Source organism: Bos grunniens, chromosome 7 (genome assembly GCF_055505025.1).
Source record: "Bos grunniens cultivar Pamir isolate PY7600 chromosome 7, Bosgru_T2T1.0, whole genome shotgun sequence".
Lineage (NCBI taxonomy): Eukaryota > Metazoa > Chordata > Mammalia > Artiodactyla > Bovidae > Bos > Bos grunniens.
In genome coordinates, this window is record NC_141171.1 from 93493429 (window position 1) to 93510754 (window position 17326).

Consider the following 17326-nt stretch of genomic DNA (forward strand, 5'->3'; position numbering starts at 1 on the left):
TGCTGTTACAAAAATAAATGGTCCTAGCAACTGAACAGCTTGGTCTAGTGAGAGAGGCCATTAACTAATCAAACTACAAGCGCGGAAACAGTACGCAGAATGTTTCAAAGGAACGAGGAGCATCACTGCTTCTTTCCGACTGTATTTTCCTTTAACCTGATTCCACATTCTTAGAACCTATTCCCACACACGATTCTCCAGTTTCTATATATACAAACTGAAAAACATCACACGCATCTTTGTGGTTTCATCTTTTTATCTCACCCTCTGGGGTCTGTTTGGACTCGTCCGGTCATAGGTCTAGAAGAAGTGGAAGATGGCTGGAATAGGAAAAGAGGAAGATCAGCGATCCACTGTGGGCCGCTCAGGGGAGGCCACTGACAGGTTCTTCAGGCCAGGGGAGACAGACCTCCTGGGAAGGCATGGAAGGGCTACTTCTACTGGCAAAGGAGGCTCAGCAGAATTAGAGATCTGAGGTGCCCAACTTCTTCAGCATATGCGTTTATATACCCACCATGATGATCGAGGTCCAATCCTTCCTTTAGGATTGCAAATTCAAATTGTGCTGTAATTCAGTCAACCACGTGATTTGTCTTACAGAAGTCTCAGTACAGCAACTACTTATTTTAGGGCAACCACAGATATCAATTTTGGTACCTGCAAGTGGAATACTGTCATACCAAAAACCTTAAATCTGAGAATGGCTTTGGAATCAGACAGAGGGGGGTCTGAAAAAAGTGTTAGAGAAAGCCTACAGCCCCCATCCCACTGAAGACTCTGTTAATAGAAGCCCCGTGGTCCTTGATAAGGCTGTGCGTGAGGACCTGCAAGAAAGCAAAGTGTTACTAGGAACTCGAGAAGGGGGCTGTTATGTAGTGGTGGCAATTTTAGTGTTCCACAGAATTATATGGAAAGTAGAAAATGTACCTAATGAAGTGGTTGATCTAACAAGGAGATTTCTACCTAGAGTGCTGAATGTGCCACCTGGTTCTTGCTGCTTATACTAAAATGTGAGAAGCAAGCAATATATTAATAAAAGGAATGTTAAACGAAAAGAAGCCACACCTTGCACTGCAAAAGATACTGTCAAGGAAATGAAAAGATAAGTCATAGACTGAGAAAATATTTTCAAAAGACATATCAAATAAAGGTTTCTTACTCAAAATATATTAAGAATTGATGCTTTTGAGCTGTGGCGTTGGAGAAGACTCTTGAGAGTCCCTTGGACTGCAAGGAGATCCAACCAGTCCATCTGAAAGGATATCAGTCCTAAATATTCACTGGAAGGGTTGATGGTGAAGCTGAAACTCCAATACTTTGGCCACCTGATGCAAAGAACTGACTCATCTGCAAAGACCCTGATGCTGGGTAAGATTGAAGGTGGGAAGAAAAGGGAACGACAGAGGATGACATGGTTGGATGGCATCACCGACTCGAAGGATATGAGTTAGAGTAAGCTCCAGGAGTTGGTGATGGACCGGGAGGCCTGGCGTGCTACAGTCCATGGGCTCGCAAAGAGTCTGACACAACTGAATGGCTGAACTGAACTGAACTGATGAAGAACTTTTAAAGTTCAACAATAAGAAATCAACCCAATTAAAAAATGGGCAAGAGACCTGATGAGTACATCCTGACTAAAGAAGATTACAGGTGGAAAATAAGCTTACAAAAAGATGTTTAACATCATATATCATTAGGGAATTGCAAATTAAAACAACAATGAGATACCACTGCACATATATTAGGATGGCTAAAATCCTTAACACTGATGACACCAAATGCTGACAAGGATATACAGCAACAAGAACTTGCTTTCGTTGTTGGCCAGAATGCAAAATGATACAGCTACACTGGAAGACAATTTGACAGTTTCTTACAAAATTAAATATATTCTCACCATACAACCCACGATCATGCTCCTTGGTATTTAGCCAAACTAGTTGAAAAATTATGTCCACACAAACATCTGCATACAGATATCAACAGCAGTTTTAGTCATTATTGCCAAACTCAGAAAGAACAAAAGTGTCCTTCAGTAGGTGAATGAATAAATCAATTGTAGTACATTCATACAAAAGAATATTACTTGGCAACACTTAGAAAAACAAACAAACAAACAAACAGTATCAAGCCATGAAAAGACAGGGAGGAAACTTAAAAAGTTATATTACTAAGTAAAAGAAGCCAACGTGCAAAGGCCTGCATACTATATACAATTTCAGCTCTATGATATTCTGGAAAGGGCAAAACTATGGAAACTAAAAAGACTAGTGGTTGCCAGGGGTTAGGGAGGAAGGAGGAGTGGATAGGCATAATAAAGAGGATTTTTTAGGGTGGTGAAACTACTCTGAATGATACTCTGATGGTAGACACATACCATATAGATTTGTCCAAACCCACTGAATATACAACACCAAGAGAGAACTCTAATGTAAACTACAGACTTCAGGTGATAATGATGTGTCAGTGTAGGATAACTTGGAAGCAAAGTTAAAACAAATCTAGACAGCATATTAAAAAGCAGGGATATCACTTTGCCGACCAAAGTCCACATAGCTAAAACTATGGTTTTTCCAGTTGTCATGTACAGATGAAAGAGTTGGATCATAAAGAAGGCTGAGTGCCAAAGAACTAATGCTTTTGAGATGTGCTGCTGGAGAATCTTGAGAGTCCTTTGGACTGCAAGGAGAGCAAACCAATGAATCCTAAAGGAAATCAACCCTGAATATTCATAGAAGGACTGAAGCTGAAGCTCCAAGACTTTGGCCATCTGATGCAAAGAGCCATTTCATTGCAAAAGACCTTGAGCTAGGAAAGACTGAAAGCCAAGGGGAGGGGGCAGGAGAGGATGAGACGGTTAGATAGCATCACTGACCCAACGGACACGATTATAAGCAAACTCCAAGGGATCATGGAGGACAGAGGAGCCTGGTGTGCTGCAGTCCATGGAGTCACAAAGAGTCAGACACCACTTAGCGACTGACCAATAACAACAGCAACAGGTTAACTGACTGTAACAAATGTAGCACCACTCTTGATGCAGAATTTTATAGCCGGGAAGGCTATGTGAGTCCAAGAGGCAGGAGGTATATGGGAAATCTCTGAACTCTCCACTCAACTCTGCTGTGAACCTAGAACTGTTCTAGAAAATAAAGTCTATTAAAAAGAGAAAAAATTCCTCTCCAGAAGACAAATGACGCTGAGTGAGAAATGTCTTCTAAGCAAATCGAGGACACTACCAGGAAAACATGGTTCAAAGATGAAGCTGAGTGTTAAATACTAATGTATCAATACATTAAAGGTGACACCTTAGAATATTAGTCAGTCAGACAAAAGGCCCTTTCAAGAGAGTAGAGTGTGCCTTACTGATTCTCTCAAACAATAAAGCTTATAGAAAGCTTATGGTCATTGTCCTTCAGCCTAATACGCAAGAGCCTGAAGTATATAAGGATTTAGCTTTTAAGAAAAAGGTGTAGTTGTGGCGTTTGTCTAACTAAATAAATGCACCTCAATAGAATTCACATCTCAATAGAATTTACAGAATATCCACAAGATGTATACAGGATTTTCAATACATCTTTTAATTTAATATTTAAAAGATTTAATACATCTTAAATGAAAAGAGTTTTTTGGACCCTACAGTTTTACTGGTAGGAAGTAGACGGAGAAAACCACTCACCTACAAGCACCTACTATATTTTATGGAAAAAAAAAAAAAAGAGGTAAGACCAAGAGCACAGACAGCAAAGCTGTAAACATGGATAACAACGCCCAGGCTTGAGCCCTATCAATACTGCCCATCTGGATTTCAGAAATGCTATGAGCCAGTGATGCCTTTGCGTCTCCCATTTTCCCCCTTAAGAAACAAGAATGTCTACAGAAGTTACCCTGTGCCTGACCCCCCACTGTATTTTGGGAGGTGGGGCAGATGGGTGAGCAGAGACAAGTGGAAATGAGTGAACTCAAGAAGCTATGCTGAAGGAGTGACCTTCAAGGAAGCCCACCTACACCTGGACCTGCCTTAGATGATGTGGTTCTGGACTTCAAGATGATACCGTCATAGAATGAGACATGTGATGGCCTTGGGAAGCGGTGAGCGCGCTGTATATGGGGATTGGGGGAAAGGACAGGAACCCCTGCAGGCTGGGGGGCGGACAGTGGCAGGCAGCCTTCCTCTCTTAGGAGTCATGCCTCCATGAAGTAACCTCCCACACCGACCAGAGCTGATGTGTATGACCAACAGTGAACAGGAGAAGCGACAGTATCACTCTTCTGAGACTGTGGCTTCCATCCTTCTCAAGGATCATTCACTCTTGAGAAAACCGTGTTGTGAGCAGCCGTTATGGAGAGCGGGGCCCGTGGGGTGAGTGAGGGAAGCTTCCTGCCAACAGCCACAGGGGCGCACGTTGCAAGCACATGATTCAGACCAGGTTAGACTACAGATGACGGCAGCCCCAGCTGACACTGAAATTCCAACCCTTCGAGAGATCCCAAACAAGAACCTAGCTAAGTGAAAAGTTAAAGTGTTAGTCGCTCAGTCATGTCTGAGTCTTTTCGACCCCAGACTGTGGCCCACCAGGCTCCTTGATGTAACGGATTCTCCAGGCAAGAATACTGCAGCAGGTAGCCATGCCCTCCTCCAGGGGATCTTCCCGACCCAAGGATTAAACCCGGGTCTTCCACACTGCAGGTAGATTCTTTCCTGTCTGGGCCACAGGAACCTAGCTAAGCTGCTCCTAAATACCTGACCCTAAGAGAACATGCAGATAACAGATGTTCTTCATTTTAGCTGCTAAATTTTAAGATAACTTGTTACACGGCAATAGACAACATATATTCAAATTCCCAGCGAACTACTGCACATCACTTTAGCTCCCAGATTCATTTATTTTCATTATCACTGACTACATTGCTTACTGATTTTCCAATTCAGCAATAATTTATTTTCCACATGGGGAAGGAGCTTCTTTTGGATTTACCAAAATAAAAACACTGCTTTCTCCCACTGTTTTTGGATTTTAAAAATAAAGGGATATTAGCTTTAAAAACTCATTTTCAGTGTTAGGGATTGATCTGGCTCTAAGTCTTTTTTTTGTTGAAAGAGAAAGAGAGAAAAACCTTATATTTTAAACTGGAACAGTCAGAAACACAAACACATATGCTTGTTTGGATAAAAATAATTATACATGTTTTTTTATTGAGGAAAAATATTCAGAATAAATAAACTGTTTTAAATAAATAGCTTATTCTGAATAATAAAATGGAATCATCTAGTTTGTTAGAAGTACTTGCAGTGTTCCTAAGGCAGATGAAATTTTCACCATTATAATCACTCACACTGCTTCAAAATGAAATAATATCTGCAAAAAATAATACTTTTATCATAATTACCTGTGAAATATATTAGCATGAATTGATTTTATCATATGAGTCACCTAGAAAAAAGTAGGAAAATATCCTGAAAGAACAAAATACAGATTAAAAATGCTTTCCTGCTGGGGAGAAGAGGTCCACAACTGTCTCCAGTGAGACCAAATTTGCCGAATCTTAGAACCAAACCTAGAGTCATCCTGTATAAATCAGACCACAATCCAATCTACAGGAAAGACCCTACCATCTATTACTTTTCATTTCATTCTTCCTTCTTCCTTTCTTCTACTTTCATGTACCAACTTTTTTGCTCAATCATTTTAGATGGTATATAAACTGTAAGTTCTCTTGAAGGTCTCTCTGATCAAATTCTTTCAAATTTTTGAGCAATTTCAGGTGATTCAACTATAAAGAGGGTCTAAGGATAAGCCTCCTATCCTTATCCCTCAGAGGGCAGAAAGAATGAAAACCATAATCACAGAAAATTCTAAGTGATCACATGGACCACAGCCTTGTCTAGTTCAATGAAACTATGATCCATGCTGTGTAAGGCCACCCAAGACAGGCGGGTCATGATGGAGATTTCTGACAAAACGTGGTCCACTGGAGAAGGCAATGCCAAACCACTTCAGTACCTTACCTTCAGAACACCATGAACAGTATGAAAAGGCAATAAAATAGGACACTAAAAGATGAACTCCTCAGGTTGGTAGGTACCCAATATGCTGTTAGAGAAGAGTGGAGAAATAAAACCAGAAAGAATGAAGAGAAGGAGCTAAAGCAAAAACAACGTCCAGCTGTGGATGTGACTGGTGGTGGATGTAAAGTCTGATGCTGTAAAGAGCAATACTGTATAGGAACCTGGAATGTTAGGTCTATGAATCAAGACAAATTGGAAGTAGTCAAAGAGGAGAAGGCAAGAGTGAACATCAACATTTTAGGAATTAGTGAACTAAAATGAACGGGAATGGGGGAATTTAACTCAGATAACCATTATATCTACTATCATGGGCAAGAATCCCTTAGACGAAATGGAGTAGCCCTCATAGTCAACAAAAGAGTCTGAAATGCAGTACGTGGTTGCAATCTCAAAAACGATAGAATGATCTCTGTTCATTTCCAAGGCAAACAATTCAATATCACAGTAATCCAAGTCTATGCCCTAACCAGTAACACTGAAGAAGTTGAAGTTGAATGGTTCTTGAAGATCTACAAGACCTTCTGGAACTAACACACCAAAAAGATGTCCTTTTCATCACAGGGGACTGGAATGCAAACGTAGGAAGTCAAGAGATACCTGGAATAACAGGAAAATTTGGCCTAGGAGTACAAAATGAAGCCAAGAGAATGCAGAGGTCATAGCAAACATCCTCCTCCAAGAACACAGGAGAAGACTCCACATATGAACATCACCAGATGGTCAATCCTGAAATCAGATTGATTATATTCTTTGCACCCAAAGATGGAGAAGCTCTATACAGTCAGCAAAAACAAGACCAGGAGCTCACTGTGGCTCAGATCATGGCTCCTTATTGCCAAATTCAGACTTAAATTGAACAAAGTAAGGAAAACCACTAGACCATTCAGATGTGGCCTAAATCAAATCCCTTATGATTATACAGTGGAAGTGACAAACAGATTCAAGGGATTAGATCTGATAGACAGAGTGCCTGATGAACTACGGACGGAGGTTTGTGACATTGTAAAGGAGACAGGGAACGTCTTGTTCCTGCATGGTTCCCTTGACCATCCCCAAGGAAAAGAAGTCCAAAAAGACAAAATGGCTGTCTGAGGAGGCCTTACGAATAGCTGTGAATAGAAGAGAAGCGAAGGCAAAGCAGAAAAGGAAAAACATACCCATTTGAATGCACAGTTCCACAGAATAGCAAGGAGAGATAAGAAAGCCTTCCTCAGCATTCAATGCAAAGAAATAAGAGGAAAACAAGAGAATAGAAAAGACTAGAGATCTCTTCAAGAAAATTAGAGATACCAAGGGAACATTTCATGCAAAGATGGGCCCAATAGAGGACAGAAATGGTACTAACCTAACAAAAGCAGAAGATATTAAGAAGAGGTGGCAAGAATACACAGAACTGTACAAAAAAGATCTTCATGACCCACAAAACCACAATGGTGTGACCACCCACCTAGAGCCAGACATCCTGGAGTGTGAAGTCAAGCAGGCCTTAGAAAGCACCACTACGAACAAAGTTAGTGGAGGTGATGGAATTCCAGTTGAGGTATTTCAAATCCTAAAAGATGATTCTGTGAAAAGTGCTGCACTCAATATGCCAGCAAATTAGGAAAACTCAGCAGTGGCCACAGGAATGGAAAAGGTCACTTTTCATTCCAATCACTAAGAAAGGCAATGTCAAGGACTGTTCAAACTACCGCACAATTGCACTCATCTCACACGCTGGCAAAGTAATACTCAAAAATCTCCAAGCCAGCCTTCAACAATACGTGAACCGAGAACTTTCAAATGTTCAAGCTTGATTTAGAAATGGCACAGGAATCAGAGATCAAATTGCCAACATCCACTGGATCATGGAAAAAGCAAGAGGTCCAGAGAAACAACTATTTCTGATTTGTTGACTAAGCCAAAGTCTTTGACTGTGTGATTCACAATAAACTATGGAAAATTCTGAAAGAGATGGGAATACCAGACCACCTGACCGGCCTTCTGAGAAATCTGTATGCAGGTCAAGAAGCAACAGTTAAAACTGGACATGGAACAACAGACTGGTTCCAAATAGGAAAATAAGTACATCAAGGTTGTATATTCTCACCTTGCTTATTTAACTTGTATGCAGAGAATATCATGAGAAACACTGCGCTGGAAGAAGCACAGGCTGGAATCAAAATTGCCAGAAGAAATATCAATAACCTCAGATATGCAGATGATACCACACTTAAGGCAGAAAGCGAAGAAGAACTAAAGAGCCTCTTGATAAAAGTGAAAAAAGACAGTGAAAAAGTTGGCTTAAAACTCAACATTCAGAAAACTAAGATCATGGCATGTGGTCCCATCACTTCTTGGCAAATAGATGGGGAAATAACGGAAACAGTGACACACTTTATTTTTCTGGGCTCCAAAATCACTGCAGATGGTGACTGCAGCCATGACATTAAAAGACACTTGCTCCTTGGAAGAAAAGCTATGACCAACCTAGACAGCATATTAAAAAGCAGAGACATTACTCTGCCACCCAGATCTGTCTAGTCAAGGCTATGGTTTTTCCAGTAGTCATGTATGGATGTGAGAGCTGGACTATTAAGATAGCTGAGTGCCAAAGAATTTATGCTTTTGAACTGTGGTGTTGGAGAAGACTCTTGAGAGTACCTTAACTTCAAGGTGATCCAAGTCAATCCTAAAAGAAATCAGTCCTGAAATATTCACGGGAAGGACTGATGCTGAAGCTGAAACTCCAATACTTTGGCCACCTGATGCAAAGAACTGACTCACTGGAAAAGACCCTGATGCTGGGAAAGATTGAAGGCAGGAGAGGAAGGGGAAGACAGAGGATGAGATGGTTGTATGACATCACCAACTAGATGGACATGAGTTTGAGCAAGCTTTGGGAGCTGGCGATGGACAGGGAGGCCTGGAGTGCTGCAGTCCATGGTGTCGCAAAGAGTCGGACACGACTGAGTAACTGAACTCAAGAAAAACTGAGTTCATCGAACTCCTAACATTCCTCCGCTAGAGCACATGAAACCTAATCGCTGATTAAGAAAAAAAAAAAAAAAAAAAGATCATAAATTAGTATATTACTCTGCTCCAGCTGCCATAACAAAATACCAGCTGGTTCAAACAGAGGACTTTATTTTCTCACAGTCCTGGAGGCTAGAAATCACAGATCAACGTCTGACAGGGTTGCTTTTGGTGAGAACTTTCTTCTTGGCTTTTAGACAGCCACCTGTTTGCTGTGTTCTAACATGGTAGAGAGAGAAATCAAGTGAGGTTTCAGGTATCAAGACACGAATCCTATCAGATCAGGATCCTACCCACATAAGCTCATTTAACCTTAATTACTTTGGTGGGGTTAGAGCTTCAAATTATGTACTTTGAGAGATGCAACTGACTCCATAGCAATTAGAAAGTATCAGGGGATGTCACGTTTAGACCCATTTGTGTTACAACATTCTTGATACTTTTCCAAACAGCCTCAATCTTAGAAGAGAGGTTACTTCAACATCATCAGTTCATTCGGCCCTGCGTTCAAATGCTAAAGCCATTTTTGTTCCTAATCAGAGGAAGGAAGAGGCAGAGAAAGGAGATGTGAAAGGCTTTGGCCAACTATAGAGTTTGATGCAACAGTCCACACAAGAGATTACCTTCACTCCTAATGCCGATTACAAGTGCACAGGATTCCCAAAGTCCATTCAGGCCTGATAATTCTCTAGAAGACGTAAATAACTCACTGAAAAATTTTTATACTCATGACTATGGTTTAAGCATGATTAAAGTCAGGGAATGGAAAAAAGCATACAGGACAAAGTTGAGAGTACAAACACACAGCTTCTGATGTCTTCTGTGAAGCTGTGTTGTTGTTTAGTCACTAAGTCATGTCTGACTCTTTTGCAGCCCCATGGACTGTAATCCACCAAGCTCCTCTGTCCATGGGATTCTCCAAGCAAGAATACTAGAGTGGGTTGCCACTTCCTTCTCCAGGGGATCTTCCTGACCCAGGGATGGAACCCACGTCTCCTGCATTGGCGGGCAGATTCTTTACCACTGACCCTCCTGGCAAGTCCCTCTGTGAAGTTTTGGATGTTACTCTCTGCTAACTATATGGCATAATATGCACAGACTACTGCCAACCTGGAGAGCTTGCAGGAAACGTGGTGTTCAGAGTTGTTTTTTTTGAGGGTGGGCTGGGGTCGGGGAAGTCTCCATTGCATAGGCATGATTGACTGACTGCTTACATAGCTGATGTCAGTTTCAATGTCAACTGATCCCAAGGGAGTCAAAGGCCCTACACTAAGTCACATAGTCTTTCTGGCTATGGGCAGCCTCCACTCTAAATCATACTGTTAGACATGTGATCCAAAATCCCCAAGCAAACCAAGAAACCATCCAGAAACTGAGGGCAAAAACCAGGCCTCTTTTGGGGCAAAGCTAAATTCTTTGTCACACAGGAGAGAAGAGAAACCACTCAATAGTTTCTGTTGGCTACAGAGGCAAGTCCAGAACCCTTATCAAAATATACAAGCCTTCTCATATCCTGTGCCTCTCCCTCCATGACTTGATTCCTATCTGTTTCACCAACTCCATCTCTCGTAACAATTAAACTTTCTGCTCGAGTATTTGCAAATTTCTCTTAGTTTTTAAAAAATACCACACAGCTGACAGCTATTTCTTCTGTTTAGAAAGCTTTTTCACTTTATTTTTAAATGACTTATTCTTAAGTTTTCACCTTAGGTATCATTGTCTCCACCAAGTCTTTCAAAAACCCCAGGTAAGGCACTGCGCCTCTCCTATACCATCCCACACGTACTTCTTTCATAATACAAAACATTTTGCTAAATCTTGTCTTTATAGCAGACATCCCAACCAGCACATAAGATCCTCAAGTATGGGATCCAGACTGCCTTATGACTAGGCATCCATCTTTTACTGATTCAGATAACTGAGACCCTGCCTGACTATTTCCCAGTTTTCCTTGCCTCATATTTCAGTTCATGTAGATCTTGGGCCTTTTCCTGTTCCTGTATCTCCCCACTTCTTCCCATCACTTTTGAGATAAGAGTCCAATCCCTGTTCAGCTATAATACCTGTTGACAGACCCCCTTTCTTTTCTGCCAGTACTTCCCCTGCTTTCCTGATCTGATCCTTCCTCTCTTGTTGACCAACCAATTCCTGGATCTGACAACTCAAGATAAATACTTCAACTACATTAATGGGTATTAAGACAAATGAACTGTGATGATTAATTATTTCCCAAACTACTTGAGTTACTGTAAGAGTCACTTCCATAGTATAGACAAAGACATGATATCAAGAAGAATGGGGTAATTCAAGTCAAGAGAATATCTCAGTTATTAATTAATCAAACTTTTTAGTTTCTTAACTGCTTTACCTTGAGTTATAATTTTGGTCACATGTCTAGCTTGTTCCATGTTCTAAACAAAGCACACAATACTAAGTTATGCTTTTCAGATGAAAAAGATATCACACTCCTTCATTACGTTGGATATTAACTCTGAATTTTTTTTTTAAATAGAAGTACTGCGTCTGTTGAGCCACATATAGTATCTTCCCTGCTGCCTTCTTACACCGTATCACATATGATGGCAATGATGAGCAGGGGATAGGAAAACCAGCCACATCCATAGCCATTAGCAGTTATACTGTTGGGTACTAGTTGCTATCATTTCCTTAATTAGCTACTAAAGGGTCTTAAGAGGCCCAAATCCACAGTCTTAGTCTTATCAACGCCTCTCTAACCACTAAGCAAATCAACCCTAAGTATATGATCAACCTAGACTACACCTGAAATTAATATCCAATCTGCTATAAAGAAATAGAAACATAGAATAAATGCTTTGCTTCAATGATCTGTCTTCACAGTGATATTTTTCTCTACAGCAAAAATTATCTGTTATCTATATTGCAGTATCTATATAGCAAAAATGAACCATTCTCCAAAAAAGGAGACAAGAACACAATATCAGATTAAGTAGCAGAGCACTGCTACCTCTAAATTATCTTTAGTTTAGCTGTGAAATGTTAAGCAAGTCAGTCATCTGCTACCTCATCCGTAGCAAATTCATAGAATGATACGCAAGAGTGTGGTACAATTTTTCATTCAGCACTTTAAATCAAAGCATAGTAATTAACTTAAATAAGCTTTATAACTTAAATAGCTAAATGCAGTACCCAAAAAGTATTTAATAAATGATAGTCGCAAAGAGTCGGACACGACTGAGCGACTGATCTGATCTGATCTGATCTGAGTGTAAAAAACTGGAGAAGGCAATGGCAACCCACTTCAGTACTCTTGCATGGAAAATCCCATGGACGGAGGAGCCTGGGGTAGGCTGCAGTCCTTGCGGTCGAGAAGAGTCGGACACGACTGAGTGACTTCACTTTCACTTTCATGCACTGGAGAAGGAAATGGCAACGAGCTCGTGTTCTTGCCTGGAGAATCCCAGGGACAGGGGAGCCTGGTGGGCTGCCGTCTAGGGGGTCCCACAGAGTCGGACACAACTGAAGTGACTTAGCAGTAGCAGCAGCAGTGTAAAAAACATTCAACAGTTTTTTGGTTTTTTTTTAAGATGCATTATCTTGCACTAAAAATAAAAAGTCCTTCCTTTCTTAAACGGATAAATTAAAAATAATTTTTAACAATGCTGAACACTGTTAAACTACAAAATTAGTCATTAAATTACTCAATTAAACCTCACTGCTCTATGGCTGGAAATGATATGATATACGGTCTGAACAACTTAAGTTTATTTCTGTGGGCTGTATACATCGCACACCCTCCAAATACTAAGCATTGAACCAGATGAATTGACATATGTTACCTGGTATACAGTTGGCGCAGAGAAGGCAATGGCAACTCACTCCAGTACTCTTGCCTGGAAAATCCCATGGACGGAGCCACCTCATGGGCTGCAGTCCACGAGGTCGCTAAGAGTCAGACACGACTGAGCGACTTCATTTTCACTTTCCTGCATTGGAGAAGGAAATGGCAACCCACTCCAGTGTTCTTGCCTGGAGAATCCCAGGGACGGGGGAGCCTGGTGGGCTACCGTCTATGGGGTCGCACAGACTCAGACACGACTGAAGCGACTTAGCAGCAGCAGCAGCAGCAGCATACAGTTGGTGATGGACAGGGAGGCCCGGCGTGCTGTGGTTCATGGGGTTGCAAAGAGTCGGACACGACTGAGCGACTGAACTGGAACTGGACTGAACTGGACCTGGTATACAGTAGGTGTGGCTGAAATGCAGCCGTGATTTGCACTCCCACCCTGTCCCCAGCCCCTTCCAGTCTGTGGAGCTGGATCACTTTCTGTCATTTTGTTGCCAGGTCCCCTGTCTTCTCCTGTCAGTTCCAGGGCTTAGTCCCTTAATGTCACTGAACTCCTTTGCTATTCTCCATCTAGCCACATCCAACTGCTACCTAACACGTCTTTTCTCTGTTTCTTCATCATTTTTCTCTCGTTTCCTGCTCTTCTCAGCTACCAGAAACAACAACACAAGAGCGATCTACTTCAGAGCCACAGTCAGCTGATCAATATATTCCTTCCCATCTAAAGAAAAAGAGGAAAGAATCAAAGCAGGTCAAGATGATCTTCGGCTTTTCCGAACTTTTCATCACAGTCTGATACCCAGACGTTCATTCATTGTTATAAAAGGTATTTCACGGTTTCTTTTACTTCTAAGTTTGGAATTACTACAGGTACTTGGTCTATAGAGAATTTAAGTTTTGATAATTATAGCATTTTAAGGTTAAAAAAGTAACAGAAGACAAGGTGGCTGCTTTCTCAACCCTTAAAAAAATTTGCCAAAAAACCTGCAAAATTTTCTATTAAGATCAGACCTTAAGGGGAGTTCCTGGGTGGCCTCGTGGTTAGAATTCCAGACTTTCATTGCCATAGCCTGAGTTCAGTCCCTGGCTGGGGAACTGAGATGCTGCAAGCTGTGTGCCACAGCCAAAAACAAACAAACAAACAAAAAATAGATCGTGAAATGAATGAACAGTGCTCCAAAGAAGGACATAAAAATATGGCCAAAAAGCAGATTAAAAGACACTTAATATTACCAATCATTAGGAAAATCAAAACCACTGAGGTATTACTTCATACCCATTAGGAGGACTATTATTATTATTTTTTTTTTTTTTAAGAGAGAAAATATGCCTGGCGAGGCTATGGAGAACTGTTGGTGAGGATGCAGAGAAAATGAAACCTCTGCACCGCCAGTAGGAAGGTAAAACAGTGCAGCCATTGTGGATAGCAGGATGGCAATTTCTAAACAATTACATACAGAATTAGCACATAATCCAACGCTTCCACTTCTGGGTATATAACCAAAAGAAATGAAAGCAGGAGACTAAAATAGATATTTGCACACTCGTGTTCACAGCAGCATTATCCGCAATAGCCAAAAGGTGGAAGCAACACAGTATTCACAGACAAATGAACAGATAAACAAATTGTAGTCTATATATGCAAGAGAATATTATTCAGCCTTAAAAAAGGAAGAACATTGAACATGCTACACCATACATGAACTTTGAAGGCACTATGCTGAACAAAATAAGCCAGTCACAAAGGGACAAACGGCATATGGTTCCACTTACATGAGATATCTAGAGCAGAAACAAAATTCAGAGAGAAAGAAAGTAGACTAATGGTTGCCCAGGGCTGAGAAGAGGGAGAATGGGAAATGTTTAATGGGAATGGAGTTTTGCTTGGGGAAGATAAAAAATTCTGGAAATGGATGGTAGTGACAGCTGCATAACAATGTGAATGTATTAATACTTGATGCCACTGAAGTGTACACTTAAAAATGGTTAAAATGACTGATTTTATGTTATGTGTATTTTACTACAATTTTAGAGAAAAAAGAATGAAAAGTTGACATAAGTTAGCTTTTTTCACTCACTACTCAGTTACCCATGGCCACTGTACAAACCCAATTTGATCCTAAAACAGGACAAGTTATGTAAATATGCTAATGCGAGCCTGGAAACATCTCTACATATCTGGAGACATCAGATTCTCCTCATAGAGGACTGTAGGGGAAAGCTGAGAAAAATAGGCTGTCAATAAAAAAGATCACTTATGGTCACACAAATCACTGAATAAATATTCTTGAGAATTTTAAACACTGATGACTGCATGCCTAGATCCTTGCTATTCCAAGATATTTCAAGATATACCAAATATATTTCTTTTCCTAGCCTGAAACACATACCACATACCTCCAGAGCTCACTTTCTGATTTCATCCAGATCTCTACTCAAAAGTCCTCTTATCAAAGAGGCTGACACTGACCACCCTATTTAAAAGAGCATGCTCCATCCTTCTGTCTCCCCTCAGTGTGCTTTATTTTTCTTCATAGCTGTTATAACTACCTGACATATTTATTTGCTAATTGTCCTTCTCTATCCACAATGTAAATTTCAACACAAAGATGGCCTCTTCGTTTGCTATTGGAAACCCAGCACCTAGAACGCTACCCAGCACACTAAAGGTGGCCAATGAATATCTGTTAATTGAATGACTGGATAGATGTTTACAGTTTCATAGGTCATATTGCCCTCTTGACTTTGGTACCAGCATTGTAGTAGCCACTGCCTCAAAGACATCCAGTATCCCTGGTTTAGGCTCACCCTTAAGTTGAAGGAACACTTAGTTGAAGAGTCAGATAGAAGCCTGGTAGCAGCATGTCAAAAAACTGCTCCCTGACTTACTTTCTAACTCAGTTCAGTTCAGTCAGTCCCTCAGTCGTGTCTGACTCTTTGCAACCCAATGGACGCAGCACTCCAGGCTTCCTTGTCCATCACCAACTCCCGGAGCTTGCTCAAACTCATGTCCATGGAGTTGGTGGTGCCATCCAACCATCTCATCCTCTGTCGTCCCCTTTTGACGTTCGTTTTCTAAATACATTAAATAAATACAGTGTATCTGTTCCTCGCAATGAGGGATAAAGAATAAACACGAAGAATGTATCTCTAACAAAGCTTTAAGACAAAAGTTACCGTGAAATGGATATTTCACGCATTTTGGTAAATGGTATAAGGCACATGGTAGCCTGAAAAACCAGAGGATTTTTCCCTTTGGAACTTTTGAGAGGATTTGGGGAAATAGACAAATGCAAGATAGTCAAAAACTAACCAATTACTTGGCACAACGAATACACACTCCGGAGCTCTAGACGAATATGTTAAATCTCTGGATGAGGGAAAGAGAAGACCGACTCCAAAATATACCTAACTTTATTTCAAAGTCAGAAGTCTTCAATTACGAACGCATCCCAGTGAAATGTCCCACCAGAGCTCGTGCAAGTTACAAGTTTTGAGAGCATTTTATAACTGCACTTCATAGTCTTCCGTCTGCAGCGAATGATTTCTGATAAAGGTCTGTCAGGTGATGGTAATTTTCATAGAAAAATCTTTAACCAGAAAACTGCAATGCATCCCCCTCCACCCTACCCCCCAACCTGAGAAAGCTTAGGAAGGCCCACTACGCTACAGTCTCCAAGTGGAAGGAGACTCAGCCAGGGAACACACGTGTTCTGCCCCGCATCGAAAATGGAAATAGCAGGAGTTAAGCTGCCCATAGGCGAGGTCCCGGGCAGAAGGCAGAGGGGTGCGCAGGAACCACAACTTGGCTCCCGGGTACCCTCCGGCCCCCTCCGGCGGCAGCGACCCCCGCCCAGGATGAATCAAGGGGCCGGCCTCTTCCTCTTGATTCCTGCCCGGGCCTGCCCCCCGCGAGCTCGCACGCCGGCAAACGCTTGTCCTACCTGAACTCTGCCCCCAGCTGCAGGGCTGTGGGGGGAGGCGGGAGGAGGCGTGGCCTTCCAGCTCGCCAGTCGAACTCCCTCGTGCGGTTGTTATGACTTTCCCTCTCGGGAATCCGCGCCCCGATCAAGTTCAAGTTGCACTTCCGGGGTCCGCTAGAGACTGCAACGTCATCGCGCACGCGACGCCGACGGCCGCGCCCCGGCCGGAAGTGGGCGGGGCGCGGTCGCTGGGTTGGTTCCCTGGGCTGTTCAGTTCAGTTCAGTTCAGTTGAGTCGCTCAGTCATGTCCTACTCTTTGCGACCTCGTGAATCGCAGCACGCCAGGCCTCCCTGTCCATCACCACCTCCCAGAGTTCACTCAAACTCACTTCCATCGAGTCTGTGATGCCATCCAGCCATCTCATCCTCTGTCGTCCCCTTCTCCTCTTGCCCCCAATCCCTCCCAGCATCAGAGTCTTTTCCAATGAAGAG

General features: G+C 41.8%; 1 protein-coding gene across 22 annotated transcripts in view; it reads right to left on the minus strand.

The window, feature by feature from the left end:
- The window catches only part of ARB2A (ARB2 cotranscriptional regulator A), a 419837-nt gene extending 402830 nt beyond the window's left edge, over window positions 1-17007 (minus strand). For 19 of the 22 annotated variants that reach the window (XM_086413098.1, XM_086413086.1, XM_086413091.1 and 16 more), the window contains exon 1: window positions 16856-17007. The gene's annotated coding sequence lies outside the window, so the exon portion shown is untranslated. Of the gene's footprint in view, window positions 1-264; window positions 321-16855 lie in introns of all 22 variants that reach the window. The other 3 variants (XM_086413083.1, XM_086413079.1, XM_086413090.1) reach the window with 1 other exon arrangement.
- Window positions 17008-17326: the final 319 nt, after the last annotated feature.